The sequence below is a fragment of the Anas platyrhynchos genome, chromosome 4 (genome assembly GCF_047663525.1).
Source record: "Anas platyrhynchos isolate ZD024472 breed Pekin duck chromosome 4, IASCAAS_PekinDuck_T2T, whole genome shotgun sequence".
Lineage (NCBI taxonomy): Eukaryota > Metazoa > Chordata > Aves > Anseriformes > Anatidae > Anas > Anas platyrhynchos.
Window position 1 is genome coordinate 36960641 of NC_092590.1, and position 23770 is coordinate 36984410.

The window sequence follows — 23770 nt, forward strand, 5'->3', positions numbered from 1 at the left end:
AGGCCTAGGAATTACAGGTTAAGTATTTTAGGTTATTTGATGTCCTGCTTGTTATGCCAGCTTTCCATAAACAAACTTTGGGAATCCTTGTGCTAATAGTATCTTTCCATCTTCTTAATGGTTATGTTTTGCACTCCATATGGCCACTTCATCTGCATTAAGCCTCCTCACTTATAACAAAAAATCCTTCTGTCGTTTCTGTGTTTAGCCAGGTCTGTTGCTCAGATGGTGCAACCTCCGAATGGTTAAACTGAGTCTGTGTAAAATGTTGTTTCTCTAGCTATAGGCAAGGGCAGAAATAAATATATTTGGTACTATAACTATTTAACTGAAAATCTAACTAGACCTCAAAATCTGTGTGCTTTGTCACATATGTTAGAAACAGATCCTCTTTGAATTGATTTGTAATAGCCACTCCTATCACCACCTCCTCCTACCCAGAAGCCTGACTGCTCTTGATTATGTCCTGATTGTCCCCAAGGAAAATTGTCTGGAATGAGTGAGGCTGAGTGAGAAATTGAATGTTGTTTTAACACCATAACACTTTGGCTGTGCTGGACCAAAGGTCCCTTGTCTCCAATAGTACCCGACAAAGATTGTCTGGAAAACAGATAAGAGCAGAGTCAGCACGCGATGGTACTTTCCCATGCAATCTCCTCTGCTCCAGAGATCTTTACCCATCCTGAGCTAAATATAATGTTCTTGTACATGACAGGTCTTTTCTTCCGTGAATTTGTCGAATCACTTCTGGAGCACATTGAAACCTTTAGCATCAGCAGCATCCTATGACAAGCACATTTCAGCTGTATTTTGCATGATGAAGTACTTCCTTTTGTTTCTTTTGAACTTGCCGGATAATCTTATCTGGCCTACCCTAATTCTTATCATATGCAGAACAATGATCAGTTGCTCCTGATTCACTTTCTCCATCACCACTCATAATTACACAGATCTCTACCATATTTTTCTCCAGTCTATTGAAATATTTCTTGCAGAATAGATCCCATGTGTTCTTTTGATCCCAGTTGTTGTCCTTCTCTGTTTATTTTCTAGTTCAGCTTTATCTTTTTTGAGAGAAGGATGAGAGCTGTACACAGTAGCAAGATCATGAAGTTAGTCAGTGACATCTCTTCTCTGTTCTCTTTCTAAAAACTCCAAGGTAACTGTGCTCATTAAAGAGCACCTTGTGGTCAACAAAAAGATTCCCATTAACTTTGGACTGAAACAGGCACTGGCTTTCCCACTGCCTGAAAATGGAACAGGAGGAGTGCCAAAGCACATTCTTGTGGTGATCCAGTTGGTCATATATAATATCACACTCACTGTTTTCTGTGTAAAGAAATTACTAGTAACTCTTAAATCACTACTAACACCATATAAAAACAATCCTTAAATCCAGCAAACCCCAAACCCTGGCTTCCATGACATTAAGAACTGTGACCTTGATTTCAGTAGGGGCAGGCTCTCTCTCCAGATTGTCATTCCTCTCTAAGAGGCAGTAGTCAACTGGTAGTGAGAAAGCATCTTACTGCATCCAAGTCAGTATCCTGGCTGCCTCAACTCCTGGCTGACTGGACATGTTCTCCATGCCTATGATGAAAAATAGAATATTTAAAATTCATTGAGAGGTGAATATAGTAGAGTATCTGAACACATATAAGAACATATGTAATATGAACAAGGTAGAATGCCATGATCAAACCTGTTATTTTGTCACTAAACTTGAAGAATTTTGCTAGGTAAGATGAGAGGATGTTTTCCTTTGAGGTGATTATGACAGACTGCTACTATCTACCACTTCATCTTCCTCTTGGTCTTTTAAAATATCTTTTCTCCATCCAGACATCCTTTTCCTAAGCCCATGCTTACTGGCCTGTGTGTCTAGAGGTGACCCCTCAAACCATTATTTAAAAAGGAAGCTGATTTTAATTGGGTACTGGAAATCTTTGGCAGCAGCTTGGCTGCTTCATGCTCAGAATTCTTTCACTTTCTGGTGACGCATTTTTGAATTTCTCTTTTAAGAATTCAATTTCCAACATTAACTTGCACCCTTATTACCTCAGAGCTGTAAATATGTCTGCAGCAGCCCCCGTGGCAAGGAGCTGCTGTGAGGAATGATGTCTTTTTTACTTATCACAGGGTGTGTCTTGCAAAGTTTGCTTCTCCCTTCCAGCCTTGCTCCCCTCCTGTCGGGAAGCCAGATTTTTCAATCAGAGCATCTGGGCAGCTGGTTCAAAGGTAGGCTAATTCTTCAGTAACACTATAAATATGCCTGTCGTGCTCTGCTCCTCCAGTTCAGTAGCTCAGGCCTCCTGATACCATAAAAGTCCCTGTCACCGGAACCTTTGCTCTGTGAACACACATTTTTGGGCAATAGGGCATGTAACACACTTTTGAGTCCTCATATGCCAAGATGCAGAAAATCAATTTTAATGTCCCTATATAAAAGAACCAGTGAAGCAAAAGGCTATTAATATTGCCAGGCACCCTCCTGCACTGGAGGTAGGAAGAGAAATGCTACTAAAATAAAAGGAGACTCAGTGCTTTTTTCAGCCTGTTTCTGTTGTGACAGCAATTAGCTGTATAAAGCAGTGTAAGAGAATGGAAATGGAAAAGTGAGAAGTGAGTGTCTTCTTCATAATTCTCTCAATAAATGTTTGTTTCAATAAAAGAAAGAAAAAAAAATAAAAGAAAAAAAATAAAAAAAAAGAAAGGTTATGCTTTCTTTGCCTGCCCATTAGTAGACCTCATTCTGTTCATATCAGCTCCAGATCAGAGATCAAATAAGAAAATCCAAAGGCAGCACCTAGAAACCTAAAATACCTAAAGAGAAAGTGTTGAGAAAAATTTCCCAAGTCAGAAGGTATTAAATAGTAAAGTTATCATTGTGTAAAGATCTCCTTGTAGTTTTAATTAAAATCCCTAATTTGTATCACTCAGCAATAATTGGCTTTATATCTGAGACATAAGCCACCTATATCTTGATTTTTTGAGCCCTCAGACTAGTCTCAAATTTTATAATGTTTGAACTCCATGGAGGAGAAAATAGAAAGTGAAAAGAGGAAAGAGAACAAATCAAAACAATCAATTCAAAGCAAACTGGTTTTGAAAAGTTCAGCATTAAATGTCTTCAGAAGGTTTCATCTCAGGGTTTTGACAGAGGCAAATTCTAAAATCTTGGAATACTCTGCAGAAAAGAAGTCAGCAGCTCTTGTCATCAAGTAACACATAAATGGGAATTATTTCAATCATATGAGAATTTTAACCTTTGTGACTGTGCCTTTCTAGGGATAATTTGAGTTGTGCATGAACTGACACTCTTTTGTGTGCTCATACAAGGCTTCTTGTTCCTCCAGTTTTCCTCACTGTGTCTGCTGCCACTAACCTCTTCCTTTCCAAGTGCATCCTGAAAGAATTTCTCAATGCACTCTGAGTGTTTCACGTGGCTTTCTATTGTTTTTATTTAGCAATAGGAAAGAGTTCTGTTGCACAAGGCTTCTCTGTTGATGTATAAACACTGATACTCACACACACAAAAACAGCAGAGTTTGGCATAGTGAAAGTCTTTTCAGGCTGGCTATATATCACAATAACTGGATGCTCAATGGGTAGATTTAGCTGATGTTTTATTTTCCTCTAAATATTTTCTTAATAATGGCACCATTTAAGCAACTTCAGAAAGAAATAATGCTAAGTGCAAAAAAGCTAATATAATAAAGTTGTGAGAAATGTGTTTGTACAGCACATTTAAATCTCTACTGGATTACAAACTAGGAAATTCCCTAGAATCACCTACAATAAACAACGTTTGGTGTGAATAGCTCTTTCTATTACACCCAGCTGTGTGCAGAATTAAGAAGGTATCACTGTGCAACCCATTTAAAAAAACAGTGTGTGAAAGATTACAAAAGTACAAGTCTGAGTGATTTTATAAGGAAAAAAAAAAAGAAAAAAAGCTGAAGTATATTAGACGTAAAGACACTTAAAACGCAGTATCTATAGGGTAACAAGTATACTGACATGGTATCAGAGTAAGTTAAACATTTTGAGTTCTGTATATGCTCAAAATATCTAAGGCTGACATTGGATATTCAATACACAATGCAAAAAATGTTCTGAATGATAAAGTCTATGTTGTATTTCTCTGCAAGATACTTGCTTGCAGCAGATGCTTCAACAAAACTTTCTAAAAACACTGAAATGGCCACAGCTTTTACTGCATTGTTTAATGCTGAAAGAATCATAGCATCTCAGTGTACTGATGTGGCATGTGAAATAATTTGAAGATTTGTTCCACTGAAACATGGTCTGTGTTATACTTTCATAAAAATTCACTGGTAATAGGATGATTGGTGGTCTGTGGAGGCATGTGTAAATAATGAACTCAGAGTGCACAGTGTTGTCAATTTTAGGAAATAAATAAATCACATTCTGAGTTATTTAACTAAATGAGAGTGTGTATGTCACTTCTATATATAAAGTAATATTATATCGGTACCTGAGATAAAGAAAGTTTTCACAATAATGATGATTACAGATATTGGAAGATACATGTATAGCTGTGAAATTTGGGGTTATTTGGCAAATATTTATTTCCCTCCAGAAAAACACATATTCTGAAAATGATATTTCTTTTTTTTTTTTTAAAAAAAAAAAAAAAAAAGTAAGAAAGAAAAGAAAAGAAAAAATAGTTATTCTGGGAAAATAGGACCATTCTGGAAGTGACCACCAGTCATGCCCCTGAGCAGTACCCAAGCATCCAGGCATCAGCGATGTGCCAGGACCCTTGGTCCTGCAGGAGGATGGGGACACATGGGGGCACACCAGCACCTGCCATCAGCAGCATGACCATCCCTTGGTGGGACATGGGGCTGTGGGAATGTGGCAGCATACATGGAGCTCAGCCTCAGTTCCAGCAAGGGTTTAATTGGCCTCTCAGCTTCCCAAAACACCTCTGATTTAACAAATATGCATACTTCCTGGTGGAATGCTACTTTCTTGTAAAATTCCCAGCCATCTGTAATCAGGAGTTATGCCTATTTCCTTTCAGAGGTTTTTTTCTACAACAAAGCAATGCAAGTTGCAGCATTTGTGACAAGGACATCTTTAATGCAGAGGGTATGTCAGGCAACTGCTTCTCCTCCCTGCGTGCCCAGCTGCACAAGATCCAGTGTTCGCTCTCCTTATGCCATGTTGTAAAAGAAAATGTGTGAGCTATTACTGTAAAACACAATCCTGTCAAAAAATAATAAAGTAACAATAAAAACGTGTTGCTGCCTTTCATATGGTACACTCTATCATTATTAGGTTTTGCTCATTGATGGAGCCAAACTAGTTTCTCATATAAATCCACAGACTTCTGTGCTTTTTCACATTAGGAAACAATTAATTTCATGGCATTTATAAACTGTTAAAAATAACTATACCTTTTTCTTTTCTTTTATTTTCTGCAGTCTGAATTTACTGCAAAGGATACCAAATGAAAATACAGTGATATAACTCTAGATGTACCTGCAAACACATTTATTCATGATCCATTTTAAGAGCTTAAAGCAAAAACACAATGCAGCTCAGTAAGTTTCCTTTAAAAGGTTTTGAGGAATATAGCAATAGCTTATTATTATTAATTCTAAATAGGTCTGCAAGATTCATTAACACATTACTAGAGCCAGTTCATAAATGTGAGATTTTTGTTAGCCTATAAATTAGCATCAGTTAGATGTTTCCAAGTCTAACCAAAGTTGAAACAAGCTGAAAACTTGCATATTTAACAACAACAACAAAAAAAAGGTGTTGTGTGCTTTCCTTTCTGTGTTCACCCCTCCAGTAGATCAAATGTTATAATATACCATCAGCAAGAAGTAGTTCCCATGATGTTGGCCTACATGAGCAAAGGAAAGGATTGGAAGAAGAACTTGGAGGAAATATGGAAGGTGCAGAAGACACTTGAGCCCCATCTGAACTCGTGCAACCTCTGCAGGTGCATGAGGAAGGGAATGGCTGGAAGATGGTTTCAGTCCCAGCTCCCTTTTCTCTCCCCTGGCTTTCTTTTCACTTTAAGAATAAAGAAAGAGGTCATGTTGCTTTATTCAAAGCCCTTCAAGTCAGCAACTGGCTGTTTATGTATCAGGAGCCTCAACGCTCTGACAGAAGAGATGAGTGAAAACTGTCACCATCCTCTTATTTCCTTCAAAACATCCACTTGAGGCCCTTCCTGATCAGAGGGAAAAAAAATAAAAAAATCTAAGTACTCTGAGCCACAACACTCCATTTGAACAGCTCCCTTTAAAGCCGTGGTGTCTTTTTATACAGCAAGAGAGTTTTCTTCATTTAGAAGAAACTGTTTTGGCTCCAGGAAGCAGTAATAAACCTTCATCCCGTGTTGCTTCTTCAGCAGCACTCAATCTGGGACTATTTCAGCCCCATGGCCACCACTGAGCCTGCAGGACTTGGGTTGTTGGGGATCACTGGCAAAGGCTGAAAACACAATTCAGTGTAGGACAGCTACAACATCCCTCCCATCTAGCATGGGCACCCATGCAACCTGCCCTGTGGCTTATAATATTTGAATAATCATAAATCTCTCTAGATAAGCTGTTATTTAGAGAGCCTTCCTCCATGGCTCCCTCTCCAGCTTGATGCCTCATCCCCTTCCCAGCCACTCCTCCTCCCTGTCCAGATATTCTGCGGGCTTCCTGGAACTGCATCAGCCCCAGTGATGCTGCAGACACCCCAGCACAGGTCCTGGGCTAGTCCCCATATCCTGAGAGCCTTGCATGAGTGAAAGGCTGTGGGATGTTTCCAGATGCTCCTGTACACCGAAAATAGCTTTGTTTATTCCTAGGAGAATATTTATTATTATTCAGGTAAGCCTTCCTTAATGCTTTTGTTCCTCTGTTTGCCACTTTACAAACAGCAAACTGAATTAAACCCTTAGACATCTGTCAGAGAAGGAGAGGAAGAACAAACAATGACTTGTACCTACATACTTCATAAGGACACAACTTTTATTTTATCAAAACTGCCTTCCATTATTCAGCCTTCATAAGTCTTGATGATTTAAACAAAAGTCTGAGCACTGCACCATTCCTGTTTCCCTACCCGGTACTTGAGGAGGGCAGAAGTCTTCCACCCAGCCCTTGACCCACAATATTTGCTTATCATCTCTGATTCAAGCACACAGGGGCAAAGCCTAAAAGCTACTAGCAGAATCTTTTTCTAGATACTTCTGATAGGGTCCATGGAGCATGGGTGAACTGGTTCAGTAGCAAAGAACACCGCAGAGCATGGAGGTACCAAGAGGAGACACCCCCCTAAAGACATGGGAAAGCAAACAGCCACTCATGAAGAACACGGCTCAGCCACCGCGAAGTCGCAGGGCCTACCTCAATGTCCTCATGCCACCACCACAGCCCACATGGTGTAGGAGGCATGCAAGTGTTTCCTTGAGAGAGCTTTCCCTCATGGGGCAGCCACCATGCTGGGTGTCTCCTCCTCCCACAGGCCCCTGCTCCAGACAGCCATCCATGGGTGTTGGCTTTTGCTTCGGAAGCTGAAACATTTCCTGAAAGGTTGTCAAAGCTTGTCATCACCAAATAGGTTGGACTGGCTGGAGCACTGCGTAGGCTCTTCCTGAAACCCTGACAATGTGTCTTAACCAGCAGTGTTTCATTCGCGGCCTTATTTTGCCATGGCCAAACCCAAGCCGTATTGACCAAAAAAAAATTAAAAAAAAAGTTAACTTTGAAGCTCACTCTAACTTTTGTCCCAGCGTGGCTTTGAGCCAAAGGCAAAGAGTTAGTGCTTTAATCCACTTCACCATCTATCCCTCTGGGGGTTCATAACTCAGCCATGAATGTTTGTTTTGAGCTGAAACTTGCAGTGCAGGTTCTCCGCCAAAGAGCAGCAGCAGGGCGGCGGGCAGGCACCGACCGTGGGCCCCAGCGAGAGCATGTCTTTGGGGGACACGGGGGTGAGGAAGGGCAGGAAGGCAGGAAATGCAGCAAGGTGTGGTGGGAAAGGTACGGGAGGGAAAAACTGCAAGACAAATGAGTGATAAAACCCTCATATTTGGCCGGCATATCCTTGCTCTGCTACAGTTTAGCTGTCTTGACTTTTTACTCTGCAAGCTCTCTCCACAGTGGCTGGGGCTTTCTCCTGATCCTCATTAGGCAGTATTGGTGTCAATATAATGCTGTGAATCATCATAATAGCAATTATAGCAATGTCACTATGACTGGCTCTTCTAAAATTAAATATTTTTGTATTTGTAAGCATACACTTTACATCTTTGCAAGCTTTATGCATAGTTTTAATGCAGAATAAGATTCAAGTGAACAATACATTTTATCTGGAGTCCTATGTTGTGCTGCCTGAATATATCATGATTTGTCTTTTTTTTTTTTTTTAATAATGCCCTTGCAAAGAGTAGAAATGCTATCTCAATTTTACAGAAGAGGAACTGAGGTACAGAGAAGCTAAATGACTTCCCTGAGGCCATATGGGATGTCTCAAGCAATGCAAAGAATGATATTGTTTCATAGCATTCAGATCACTGAAGTACTGTGGTGGATCCCCAACCACGGAGGCACTGAGATGTTCACTATGACCTTTACTGGCTAAAAAATAAAATCAGTCATCTTCTTATCAGAGCACAAATACTTTATATATGCCATGTTTACAGACGGATTTCCTTAGTTTCAATTTCTGAAGTTACATGTCTAATCTCTGTAATGCAAAGCTTGTTGGAATTTTATTTTTAACGAACCTAATGAAAGATTTTCCATTTCTAAAATCGTTTCTCTGTTCTGACACGCACCTTCAAAGCACATTTTATTGAACAGGTAATAGATAGCTACTCCTTTCTTTAAAGACCTTTCCATGGGTAACAATTAGGTAATTTAATTTCACTAAATCTGAATTTTGAAACTCCAGAAAGTAAATAATCTTTCTAGCGTACTGTCATATCCATATGGGTATACATACCTCTATGCCTGGTCAAAAGTACACCAGCAAAAGATTGTTGTGGCTGTAAACATATTAAACATTTTTTTTGCAGCAGCCTAATTTTCAGCCTCTCCTAGCACTTGCTATACAAAAGGTTGGTGTGAAGCTACAAGAAGGATATAACTGTTCCCAAGCTGGTTCTACAAGCTGTACACACACTAGCTAATGTAGCAAAATTATCTGCTGGGTACCCTCATTCTGTTCAAGGACCAGGATGCAGAGGTTTCCCCAGACAGGGACAGCCACCCAAGCTGTGCATTTTATGACAGAGTTGTGATTGCTTCAAGCAGTTTTATTTGCAGCAGGGACCAAGCTCCAGTACAAAAGTACATGGGAACACATTCTTTATCAACTACTGACGAGTCAGGGTAAGGATAAGCATGACTAAGCAAGTGCATGAACATGAATAGATGAAAAGTTGAGGTGTTCTTGGAAATGCAGCTCTCAGCAAGCAATGCTGCACAAAGATCTGCCCACTTAATTCTGGCTGAGAGAGCATTAAATGATCAATCAACAGCTCACCCACACAGCCATTTACCTTCAATAGGAAAAGGGACAGAGCTTGCATGGGAAGAAGAGCCACTTATTCAGTCAGGCAGTTGCAGAAGGTGGAAAGCTGAAGGATGAGCAGTTCTGATGAGAAAAATGTATGCCAGTTACCTGTGGTACCTCAGATAGTCTGTGAGAAGTTGTATCAAACAGGACAATTGACATAGCCTACATCATTATGTGCTTTGTATAGGAAAATGGCCACAAAAAGGTGTCAAATGAGCACAACAGTCATGGTCAGCCACCTGCACAGGCTCTTGCAACAGAATATAATCACCAGATTGGCAGTCCCTTCTGTTGTAAGTCTACATCGTCCTCCCATCGGTTTGCAAATAGTAGCATTTCATGTGTGGCCACACTAATGAGGCATGTCTCTTTGGCCATCCAGCTACATCCCTGACTTCCTGTCATCAACAAGCCCACTCTGGCCAAATATGTTGCACAAGAGTGGCTGTTGCCAGATGCCATTTAGCAAATCAGAAAGACAATAGGTGGTCACTCCCAGTTCATGAGATGTTGAGTCATTAACAGGAAAAATAGAGAATGATTCACCATATATGAATGAGATATGTGCATTGTGGCAGCTATGCTCTGTCTTGTAATGAGATATCATGTCACTGAGAAAAATCAATGCACACTTTCCAAACAGTATTTCACTATATACTAGTATTTTGCTATATGCTAATACATTTGAGGCTGGAAAGATTACTGAGATATCACCACTGATGTCTATAGATGACACACAAGTCTGAGAATCATTACATATTGGTACTTTGCACTTTAGGCACACACACCAGTGTACCATTAATAAATGCAGATGTGCAAAGGAGAAATGTAGTTGCGTCATCCTAGCTACATTAACCTAAACTTCTCAAAAAGACATGCTCACATATTTCAAGCACGTCTGATACCTGTGAATGCACAACTTATTTCTCTTGTAGATCTTATACATCTTACCATGTCCCATTCATGGCATTGCAAAAAATGGCTCAGCTTTACTGTGTAATGTATTCCACTCAAGAATCAACAGTCCAAATAAGAAACAGAGCCCACAGGTGGGCAGAATAAGACATTACTGAGGATTCTCTCTGAGAAATTAAAATGAGCAATCATCAAACCTAGTGATAATTTGGGACATCAAAAGATGCCTCATCAGAGGTCATGCATCCTAGTTACCTGTCCTCTCATTTCCAAAGTCAAATTAACACACACATTCTTTGAAGTACCAGTGTTTACCCAAGAGCCGTTAGATCATTGCTGGATACTGGTAAAAATATAATGACTAAGCAAAAGCATTTTCCACCTTCTATCTGTGCATGCTGCTTTGCAAAGGTGCATCACTAAATGTGCTCTAGCCTGCTAATGACCAACTGCACTAAATGGCTTGTGGCTCACTGAAGAAAAGCCCGTTCTGGAAAGACTTCAAAACCCAAGTTCACACCCTGGCAATGACCTACCTGTCAGCACAAGCAACATGTCGCCTGCTCCTTCAGGTAGAGCAGAAATCAACCCTCCCCCAGAAAAAAGTAGTCCACAAGCAGAAATCAACAACAAAACAAAGGTTTGAGACAGACAGGAAAAAGCTCCTGGTGAAATATCTCAGCTTTCTTATGCTTTGGAACTGGTATTTATTCTTCCAGGTGGCTTTCCATGAACATGGCAGGATCTGCCGACATAAAGTAGGGCTTTGTGCTCTGGCTTTTTCAGTGTTTTTCTCTTTCATATTGTTGATTATTAAATGTGTTCACTTCTCAGATATTTCTCTTTTTGCTCTAGAAATAGCACAGAAATAATATTTCAACTGAATGAGAACATGCTGACTTCTGATGTTTTCAACAATAGATGAGTTGATGTGAATATGAAAGATGATGTACTTGATTTGCTTCATTTTTACCAGTCTCTAGAGAGTTTAATCTATCCAGAAAAGAAGTGTCTGTCTGATTTTTTCCTATGTGACTGTCAGTTCATCATCTTGTAAGACAGAGTTATTCTAAAAACAAAAAAGTAGAATTCATAACGCAATTTGGTCATGGGCCAGATCCTATCACTTTTACACATCTTATCAGTAAGTCAAGCTCCTCTATGAGGTAATGTTGAGATATCAACCTACTGTCCTCAGAATAGTGACACCTGGATCCAGTGCCCAAACTTTGAAAGGAATAGTTTTTCTGAATGCTTATCAATATTTACTGAATCAGAACTGTCAGATTCAGCTTTACATAACTGGCCTAAAGCAGCATATGTTTACTTACACATGTAAGCTTATTTTGCATACTTCCTAATATTTATTTTCACTCATTTAATTTCCCAAAGGAAGAAAAAATACTTCAAACATTACAATGCACAAGAAAGATTTCTCATCTCCTCACATGTGGAGCCCCAGTCCTCTGCCTGCAGGAACAGTTGCAACTATTCAGCTTCATATTTTCCATTTGGAAAAAAAAAAGAAAAAAAAAAAAAAAAAAAAAGCAGAACAGAAATTTGCTTCCTGGTACCTCTAGCTCGACTTCTGGTAAAAATGTCCTTTTCCTGCATTTATCAGCCACATGAAGCTCTGACTGCCACAAAAATATGTAAGGGCATAAAACAAATGGATGTTGAGCATGAGCTTCTGCTTTTCTTCTGTAGTCATATAAGGATAAGGTGACATTCAATTACATTAAAAATTGGCAGCTTTGACTAAAGGAGGTCCTTTTTCATATGATTAATGGATGGAAGTCCTGGCCGCAGAATGTCATTGAAAAGAAGCGTTCCTCCTTGACTTCGATGAATCTGCAGTGATCTGCACACACACCGAGTCTGGCCCTGGAACTTCCCAGGACCAACAATCTGCAAGATCCAAAGATGACTCTTAGAAGGGATTTTGTCGGAAAAGAACCGGAGAAAAATGCCACCTTTGACATGTCACTAAATGGTTTTTACATATGACATCTGTAGAGCAATTGTGAAGATTTAATTCACCAGCAAGAACCACTGGCATTGGCAGTTTTTCACAGCCAGTAATATACTGACAACTCTGCTAGAGCTAGGGGTTTCATCACTAATGATTTAAGCATTAAATATGATTAATAGTTTTAGACAACATTTATTAGCCACAAAATCATAAGAACTTCTACATTCTCATTTCTGTTATAACCTGCATTTTTCCATTGACTTTGATGTTTACCGAATCAGATTTGACACCCACTTTGAGTAGCTCTTTGGCAAAGATAATAGTAAAACACAGATCTTTCTGCTGAACATTTTTCAGAGAAATACTGAGTATAACATAGGACAATTGGTAAGTTGGTTCATTAGCTACTTGTAACTTTTTGCCATGCTTTTTAACAGACATACTCAGCCACATCTAATTGCATGGTAAAAGTAGCATCTTCTACAGGTTGTAAATCACTCATGAACCAGTCTGATTCACCTCACTAAGACATGGAATTTTATAAATTGAATACATTTTACAGTTACACAATTGCCTTTCATTTCAAGGTTTGTTTATAACAGCACGACATGCCTCAAAGGCTGCTTGTGCTGAGGCAACCAATGGGGAAGATGCATCAACAGGTGGAGCCAGCATCTGCCCAAATGCAACACAAGAGCAACAAGCAACAGAGCTCTCGACAGGGAGTCCTCTTAAGAGCATATGAAATACCAGAATATAATTTAATTTTACAGTTCTAATAACATGAAAGTACTGTACAGTGCCAGCTGAGTAAGAAGAGGACCAGATTATGTGGGATATCTCTGCTAGGCACATACAAAAACTGGGGCCTAAGAACGGTTTTTGCAGGTGAGACCAAGAATTCATCTTACTCAACATCCTGCCTCTCTCTAACTGCTGATCTAGCGAATGCCCAGGGAAGAGAAAGACAAGAAACAGCTCAAGTATATAGATGTGCTACTTTGTTTTACAAGACCAGCTGCTGAATTTCTGCACTTCAAAGTAAGTATTGGAGCAGCACGTTTGAGGACATTTCTTCCCTCAGAAATATTCATGAGAAGTAGATATACAAGCAGAGGAGTCATTCTGAATGCTGTAATCCACATAATTTAAATTAAGTACAGCTGTATTGGTAGTGGTTGAAGAGGATACATGATTATTTAAAAAATCAGCTTCACTATAAAATTTTCCTTATTTTCTTTGCTTTCAGAGGGTAAGATCATGATACTGTGGTCTCTCCTTTAAGAGACAGGCAATTGCAGCTCTTTCTCCAGGCTCATTAGAGCACAAGAGAAAACTGCACCGATTAGAGGAAGGGTGCAATGTGCTGTTACTTGCAATGCCAGTGCTGGGTACAATGACACAAGGCAACTCAAAAAAAAAAGACTTAGTCTTGGAGGTGTTTGTATCTTGAATGAGCTTGTCCTACTGGTCAGAGAACTCCATGCTCTCCAAATAACACCTCTTGCAAGAGCCTTGAGTGGTTATAAAAGTCTCATGCTTATAAGAAGGAAGAGATGTTTTAGCCAAATCAGCTTCATATAATTTTAATTGATACTTGCACTTCATGGGGGTCCAACCCAGCACTTGAAGTGCTGAAATACCAAAATAAAATGCATGTTGCAGTCCAAAGGCACTCGGTCAAGATATGCACCTCAAAGTCAGAATTTCCATGTGAATTAAAGCACTATATCTTTTGAGGTTTGTATCTCACTATTTATAGTACAGCTCTGTGGGGCCTGGTCTTGCAGCCCTTAATCATATGAATAGTCTCATTCACTACCACCACTCACGAGAACAAGGACTGTAACAGCATCTTTCTCTGCCTCTTTCCCCATCAGCAACTGCTAGCACAGAGGCTGCAGAGCAGATGCCATTATAACCCGCAGCCTGATCCTGATCTCCATTTACAGTGGCACATCATGGGTAAAACCACTGCAGACACTGGCGTTACCGCAGGAGTAAAACAGCTGTGAGCTAAGTAGGATCAGGATCAGATCATCTGCTTACAGCCTCATATGTTTCCAAAACATTCTCTGATGGGGCTGAAATTTTCCATGATTGATCTCTGGCCAAAGGCGACTCTTCTTTTTTCCTTTCTCTCTCCCTCTCTTTCTCTCTCTTTCTCTCTCTCTCTCTCTCTCTCTCTCTTCTTTTTTTTTTTTTTTTTTTTTTTTAGTATAAGCAACCCCTCCATTTTTGAGAGCAGAGCAGATTTTGGAAAGAGGTCAGAGCAGCACTGTGAGGAGCAATTCTATAACCCGCAGCCCTTTTGTTCAAGTCTTCGCATCCCTGAAGTGCAAAATGTGATTTATTACTGTAAGATAGTTAATTGCTTAAAGAGGCCAGGAAAAGAAAAAAAAAATGGGCAAAAATGCTGTTTTTTTTTTCCTGTTTCTTATTCAAACACAACTCCTGCTTATATTTTCCTCTACTTTTTTATATTGTGCAATAGTGAAAGCCAAATAGATACCACCATACAGCTGGTTGCAGAAAGGGAACTAATAAACCTGACTATAAAGCAAATCAATCTTGCTCTGTGTGGTTTCAAGAGTGTAAAAGAATCCCACTGCTTCACAGAGCCTATGCAAGGAGCTAACTCATGGGTCCCAAGCCCAGGAGAAAGAGCAAGCTCGAAGCTGCTCATAGGAACAGAACCAGCAAGAGGGCCAGCTCATTTGCAAGTAAGCAGTTTATATAAACACATTGAAAAACACAGACACATTTTTTTAAGTTTTATTAGTGTTAAAAATAATTAAAAAAATGGTATGAATGAGTCTTCTCTCATTTGCCTCTGGACAAAGCCTCTCTTTACTAACGCAGAGCAGGAGATGGAGAGCCTGCTTTAGTTTCTCCAGGTTTTTGTTTCCGGCTCAGTGGTTTCTGCCTGAGCGCAGCCCAGATTCTCCGCGAGGTCAGCAGCCATTCAAAATCGCTCCTGCTCCCGAGGACCAGCCAAGACTCATTATGTTTCTGTGCAAACATCCTCCCGAAATCGCAGCTCCACTGACAAACAGTTTTTGCACAGCAGAAAACAACAGGGTAAATCACACCGAGCTAGAAGTTGCCACTTTATAGTTTCCAGCCAGTCTATAGAAAAGCTTGTAATTGCATTAGGGCACAAAGTCTTGAAACAGGACAAAAGCAGGCAGGCACATGTGTTGTCCTAAGGAGGATCCATGCAAGGGTCAATTTGATAAAATGGTCACATATTTAATAATTTTCAAACACGCACAGTGAGGGCCCAGCCCTTGCTCAACAGCAGAATGATCTGTTCAGCAAAGAGGTTAGTCTGCAGCAGGCATATAACACAGATGGGGAAAAAACTTACTCTACAATGGAAAGATAAGGAGCTGCTTGAAGGGGATGTCTCGTTTCACACTGCTGATGGTACGTGCTGCCCCACCTCCAGCAGTTCTCTCCGGGAGTTCACCTCTCCATCCTGCACTGAAAAGAAGTCTCATGGATTTTGTTAGATTTCCATTATTTAGCATGTGTGTATCCAAGGGCAGAAATCCTGTTATTCTCATGGCAAACCAAAGCCTGTGTGCCACTGGCATCATGACAGAGTGATGGTATCTATGAGGTACCAGTGGAGCAGCTGTGAACATGGCAATTTGGGGCTCAGTTTCCTTATCAGTCACAGACTGCCTCAGAAATCATGGGCAAATCACTCACCTGTCCCACAGGACCAAGGAGCAAGACTGTCTCAGATGCTTGTATCCCCAAACCCCTGCCCTGCCGCCATTTAAGTGCTGTTGCAGTGCAATGCTGGACTGTTTCAGCAGTGCCAATGCCTTGTTCCAAAACCCCACACGAGCTTTTCCTCAGCTGCCCTGACAGCCCAGTTAGACACATTTCACATTAAATGAAGGAGAATGAGGATTTCCTTCCAATCCAGGGATGCCAATAAACACAAGGCTTCAGAACCGACCTCACGGACGTTGGAAATCTTTGTCTCTGCACCACATTGCTTTGGCAAAGGCCACAGGGAATGCAGCCTCCCCCAGAGCGTGCTGGCTGGCCCAGGCTGCGGACCCTGGTCTCCATAAAACATGGGATGCTCAGAGCCCTAGCTTTCCTCATTAAGTACTCTGACCACCGGAGGGCCACCCAAAAAGAAAGAAGGGGTGCTGCTCCTGTGGTGTGGGTTGCTGCCAGAGTCCTGAAAGCATTACCCAGCCCTTGCAGCTGTAGCGATGATTGGCAGTCCTGACTCATATGAGTAAGCCAAAAGGGGACTTTGGTTAATGATTCTGGATTTCATCACGAGTCCTTCTTCAAGTCCAAATTTAAGACTCTGCCTTCTGTCGGCAAGCTGGGTAGAGCTCCCTCCTCTGCTGTGGGGACTGCGCGCAGGGAGCGGGTTAATGCAGGGAGGCACAAAAATAATGTGGTGATGGGTGACCACAGAAGCACCATAGTTAGACATGGTTTGTTTAGTGCCAGAAGTATGTAAGTCACTTTGCCAGACAAGAATCCTCCTCCCAGCGAGGCTCCCAAAGAGCCTATCATCAGTTTTTTTAAGTGTTTGCAGTTTGCTGGCTGAAGCTTTCTACTGGAGTTGGTCTTGCCTAGGGGCTGTACACTTGCAGGGTTGGAAAACACGGTGCTGATGTATTCTTGCCAAATCCAGCTTGTTCCTTGGATTGTTTCCTTTCTCTAATCACTGTTTATCTTTACACGGGCCAGATTGGCCCATTTCTTCCACTCTTTCACTAGTCTCTACAGCAGATATATGATCTCTGAAATTCTTCCTTGGCTGACCACAATTCATTCATCAGGGAATAAATTTATCCCTTTCTTGGACAGTCAGTAAGCACTCAGTGAATTTCCAAAGGCACTTCTAAGGCCTCAGCCACCTTGGGTGTCCCAGTGTCACATGAGCACCCATACCTCAGGGCACCGATGCTTTTAGCAAAGAGCCTCCCACCCATAGCCTATGGAGGAGTTGTATCTCTGGCTCTTGGAGGGGAACAACCTCCTCCTCCACACTACCTCCATTTCAGCAAGAAAGGAGAAAAAAAAAAAAAAAAAAAAAAAGAGGTACCCAAAACCTGCCTTCAGCTGTGTTTCTAAGGAGGGATTTACAGTGAGCCAGCCGTATTTGTGATTTCTACTCTCTTTCTCATGATATTTGTTTTGATTCCATCTAACCACCTCTGTAGCTTCTATACTCCCAGGCCCATTTGCTTAATGTTCTGTTATCACTGCTTATATTTCAGTGTGTGTTCTACTCTGAATAGGTGAGATGGATGAATAAAGGATTGTCATCCTTTTTTACAGATAGACAAGTGGGAGAGTGGAAAAACTGGGTTATTCCTCTGAAGTCTGCAGCACAGTCAAAAGCAGAGCCTCAGGCCCCCCAGTTTGGTACCCTCATAAGAATCCCTCGATTTTTCCCTCCAGACCTATTCCAGCTCTTTCTGCTCTTGAAGGGGTGGATAGACATGCTTCAGCAGTACCTCTAGCTGCCTGGGACAGCATCAGCAACACTTTCACACCGAAGAGAGAGGAAGTCACTCGCCACTAAAGCACTAGGAGGCAGATTCAACCCTTACATAAGTGAAAGCAGCTCCATTCTGCCAAGCCTGAATTTGCCTCTGTATCCATAGCATTGCATTTTTGAAGTTCTTCTGGCCAGAATGAAAAGGGCTCTGGTAACCCAAAGAAACCATAAAGCCCAGTTCTGAACTGGCTATAACACAGTCAGCTGCCATCTCTGACAGCTGGAGATCATTGGGCTGCGGACGCGGTGCCAGCACGCAGATCCATCACCCATTGCCCCCCGCAGGGATGCAAGGACCATCGCCAGACTATTCCCATCTTGCAGCCAGAACTGTGGGGCTGAGGCAGCTCTGCTGCCATCTCATGCTGTGCTGCTTCTGGCCTGCCTCCGTCGAGAGCCTGCTCTCCACCACCGGGAGCGGAAACCAGGGCTGAGCTCTGCAGTGATGCATGGGGCCCTGCCTGCTTCGCCGTGGGAATTTTCACACATTAGCCTCTGCAGAACTCCCACTTAAAAATGAAAATCTCTAGTTTGGGGCAAAAAAAGTATTCACCAACACACCGTAATTGGAAGCCTTTGAGTTCAATTTCCCACTGGCTGCACAATACATTTATATACAATTTCTAACTTTGCTCCTCTCAGACATTTGGGTGTACAGATTTTACAGAAGAATTTTATAAAAGTCTTGGAAATGCTGCCTGTGCCAGTGCACAGGGTGTTGATGTCCAGGCAGCTGCTGCTACTGGGCAGGTCAATGTCATTGCTAGAGTCATCTCTGTCAGTGATGAGCGATACTTCATTCAGAGTGCTGACATCAATTCACAGGCAGTGAAGACAACAAAGTTTGTTTGGAACTTCTGGTCATGCTGTCTTGCAATACTTAAGCAATGTTATATCACTCTGATCTGTGTTTTTCTCCATGTAAATAAAATTACCAAAGCCACTTTTTAATAGTCTTAGTGACCAAGTGAAAATAAAAAATAGCTGAATTTTTTAAGAGCTTTCACATAGCCCTCTCTCCGTTTTCCATAGTGAAGCACAAATGCAGCATACACAAATACTATAGCCTTTACAAAACACAAAATTATGCCCCAGAATTACTTTGACTCTCCAAAGCAAATGAAAGTAACAAAAACAAGGGTGCTTGAGCCCTGGCATGTTAAGGCAACAAACCTCTCTGCTGACCTTGAGTGAGAAGCTCTTCCTGTCCTCTGCCCTACATCAGCATCAGCCACAGCCAAAGATACTGCAGATGGCAACTTGCCCCTTGGCCACAACTCGTAACCAAAAGACTACACCCTTCTGCAGTCATTATTCCCCTGGGCACAACGATATCCTCAGCTTAGGCTTTAGAGACCTTATGAAAATCAGGCTTGCTTGCTACACATAAAAGGGTTCCTATGGCCCATTTCCACATGAAAACACCTGCACTACAGAGAACTATATAAAAGGCCAAAGTTTTATGAAAAAAAATAATCCAGTAAACATTTTCAATAAATGGTCTAATCGCATTCAGTTCCTTCAGAGCTTGCTGGAATAATCATGAACTCTGTCAGTGTTAATGGGGGTGTTATAAGTATCTGTGTAGGACTGCCTCTGTAATTCAGCATTAATTAGCTGAATCATTATTTTAGAGTGTTACTGAATTATCTTATAATTACCACCTAACTTGGTGCTTGTAAATGAGGCAACAGAAGGAAATGGCAATTCTTTTAAATGTACTTAAAGTTAAGAAGGCATAATAAACACTCCATTCTGTCCTTTTTAGAAGCTTTTTTATCTTCTCTGAGATGTAAGGCTAGTACAACGGCTTTCATCTATGCCTTGTAGATTTATTACAATCATTATAACAAATGGAAATGAATATTATTCAGGTTTATTACCCTATAGTATATCTTTATGAGCACACAGGAAACCATGTTGCTTCTTTATCCACAGCCTATAAAGAGAATGAAAGATCCTGCCCTGGAAAGCAGAATACTGTGATTTATTTTTTTTTAATAAATTTAAAAATCATTTGACTCTCCTAATTTAACTGTTTTGCTAATAACTTACCTACTCTGATTCCCAACACAATCAGGGCTAATTGTTGCACACTAAGAAGCCTCATTACCGATTGACTAGGAAGGTAGTTAGGAAATACCACATATGTTTTGCTGTCACTGATTCTGCTCGGCAAGTGCTAATGCTGTGGTGCAAAGTCTACTGGACCACATCCCCGCCTGAAGCGTACGGAAGCAATGGGAAAGAAAGGGAGTATGTTTATCACTGGGCAAAACAGAAAAGCTTGTAGCACCTGGCTGGCTCAGGTTCAGGCTCTGGGGATTAGCTCTGAATGCTGTGGACAAGACACTTTGCTCAGATCATCATGTGTTCCCGCGGGAACTACTACTGAGTGCAAGATCTTCTGACAGCACAGACACATGTTTCTAAAACCATAAAGAAACATGTTAAGTGAATCTCCCCTTATGCTCAGGGTTTACGGGAAGGTACTTTTCGTAACTTCTCTACTTTGACTAAAAGAGATTGTCCAGGTCAACAGATCTGAGGTCTGCTAGACCAAAGGGGAGTCAATGTTGTGCAACCAGTTGTGCTAGCAACCAGACATTTCTTGCATGCTTTAGTTTCTCAGGGTGTATTCAGAGATTTGCAGCAGGCAGTTACAGTCTGCATTCCCTTACTTTTACCACATACTCCTTCTGTGGGAGTCACAACATACCTATAGCCTCCATTTTACCCCTATTTTGCAGGCAGAGCTGGGGCATGTTAGCACTTGACTTGTTTAACTACTAAGTGGTTCTAAATATGAAACAAAAATCAATATGCATATATGAAGAATTAAGATACTCGAAAAATATTTGTTGTGAACAGATTTTCAGCCTGACTATTCTCAAATGGATCACTTCCTCAACACTAAATATTATATGCAGTTTGAAATAATGTAATAGTTTACTGTGGATGATTGCTGGTAGGATGTTACTGATACACCTAAGATATGAAACACTAAATCACACTTTACTTCTAAATCTATGAGAAGAGATGATTTTCATATCTTGGCATGTTTATTGCTCTGAGACTAAGCCTGTTATTTATTAGGGTTTACTCTGTAGTTCTAAGAAATGGCAGAGTATTACTATTGTGATTGCACTTCTTGCTAGAATCATGATGGCATTCACTCTTCATATAGAGCAGTTTAAATCACTGCAAGAATCCACAGTACAGTTAAACAATTTGGTGGCAAACATAGTCCACAAATAACCACAACTTACTTGTACTAGAGTTTTGCAGATACACGGGAGAATGTTCTTTTTTACTCGTCTTTGCCTTCCACACCAAGATCCACTGATTAAAAATGTGTGTCAAAACTTCAAAAGCAGCATTTAAAATAGCCCATTATTTGGAAATATAACCATACTAAAAACTAGAATATAAAACACTTGAAAATTCGTATGATGAAAATATGAACCATGGAAAAATTTTGGTTGGAAGGAACCTTGGAAGCTGATCTAGTCCAACCTCTTTCTCAAAGCAGAACTAGCTTTAAAGCTTGATCAGGCACCTCAGGACCCCAGGTAAGAAAATTTTGCTTACTTACTTCATGAACTTTCTGAAGCTCCATATAATAAAATGCAGCTTTTTGTTCAGTTAACATCCATAAACCCTTTCATTTGGAGGTATTTAGATTTGTTATTCTTACCCACACCATTAGTATCAGCACAAGCAGTAGTTTTACGTGTTGGTATGGTTGCCAGCCAGTTTGCAGATCCTACTTCCAATTATTCATAACATTTGGAAAAACTATAAAACATTTCCACACCAAGTGGATACTTGACTTCATTTTTGTTTTAAAATACTAATTTCAGCTGAATTAGCTCTGGTGTTTCTAAGAAGCAGACTAAGGAATAAGCTTTCTGCTGAAAAACCTAGTGCTCTCCCATAACTTTAGAGCAAGGACAAGAAGCTGTGCCAAAGAACAGCTTCTCTATGCAGTTTCTGTGCAGGTCCACCAACATTTGGTTCGAGGATGAGCCTTATAAAAACTGTAATTGAACACACTCAGTATAGACTTGCTATCCTTTAACAGATACCATCTGCGAGGATACCAGCCCCATGGAAATGAACCTTTTGATGAAAATAAGCTGTCCTCACAAGGACTGTGGCCAGGCTGTAAATGAAAGCCAGAGAAGCCTTACTCTCTGGAGCTGCTAAAGGCTGTGCCTAATCTGCAGGCGAGGGAGTGTGTTTCGGGTCTCTAGTGGGGGTGGATTGCAGCTGCGTGCTAGGCCAGGACCTGGGCACAAGCAAGGTGTATGCCAACCCATGCTCCAATCCCTGCTGCCAAGGGAAAGAAGGTCTGGGCTGAGGGAACAGCTGGGAGGTTGTTGTCAGATGGATGGCGTTTGGTGCAGGACACAAACACTGAGCGGAGGATGATGCCATGTGCTGGGGATGGCAAGGGGCTGTGGCACAGGAAGGATGGAGGCTGGGACAGCAGCCTGCTGCTGGAGGGACCAGAAATGAGCAGACCACAGATTGGGATGCTGTCAAGACAGAAGGGTAATTTAGAAAGTTACGAGAAGGATGAAACAGCAGGAAATATTGTTAATATGTTTCTGAGTGTGCTTAGTTTCCTTCACTGCTACAGCATTTCACCATTTCGGCTAATCTGCATCTCTGACTTACTCCAGAACAGGCAGGACCCAGAGAGCTCTTAGCTGCATCTTCCCTGCTCCCACTAGCACAGACATCGAGCCGTCCAGAATAAATCTCCCAAGAGATGTTTTCTTCCCTAGCCCACAATTAAATGACTTCTTTGCTCTCTCTTCCTGTTTATGTATTCCTCCTCCCCTGTGATTGGGCTTGGTGGCTGAAGAGTCATGTAGTGCTGCACAGAGTGGTACATGTCCGTCCCTCCCTCTTTACAGCTTCTCGCTTAACATTTCTCCTGTGTATCCTAATTAGTGCATTGCCACCTTTGGGCTCCAGGTCACTTTCTCCAACTTAAAGCCTACTTAAAGCACGGTCATGTAACTTTGCACATTATAGAGTATGAAAACATGCAGTGATGAAAGATCATTTTAAGGTTTATTTTGTTAAGCTTGATGAGATTTTCTGTGCCCCACTGCATTAAGTGTCTGCGTACATAGTCAAATGTAAAAGGATACTTAAGAATGAAATAGTTCACACTACCCGGTCAGTGCCTCAGGTTGATAGATTAGGAAAACCACCTTGCACCTGCCCTGACTGTAACATCGGGAGGTTAACTCCAGTGTTCAGGCATTAGCTTAAATGCAAACAAAATATGTTTACTTAGTTCAGTTTGAACATGTGCAGCCTCAGTTGCTCGATAGCCTACATGATACCACAGCATTTGCAATTGTGTTGATTTTTACTGCCAGGATAAATCTTAATACCTTCCCTTTTGGTTCTTGTGTGTGCGTGTGTGTGTGTGTGTGTGTAAATGTGGGGGTGCAGGAAAGCAGATGCAAAAGTACTTCATATTTGCGTTCTCTTAGGTTCATCCTCAGCTCATTTAAAATTATTTACTCTCGGGCTTTTTATTAAGAATCCAGTTTCAGGAAACATTTTACGTCAATTTCACACTCTTCCAGGCACATAACTATTTGCCTGGTAGCTGGTGCCAAGACCACAAAATCCATAGGTTCTGATGACCATTTTGTTGGGATCTACTGCTGGCAGTCGTCATCCATCCCAGCACACCACTTTTGCAGAGCACTGGCAAGGTCAGCTCCTTGCAGCCCACCAGAAACAGG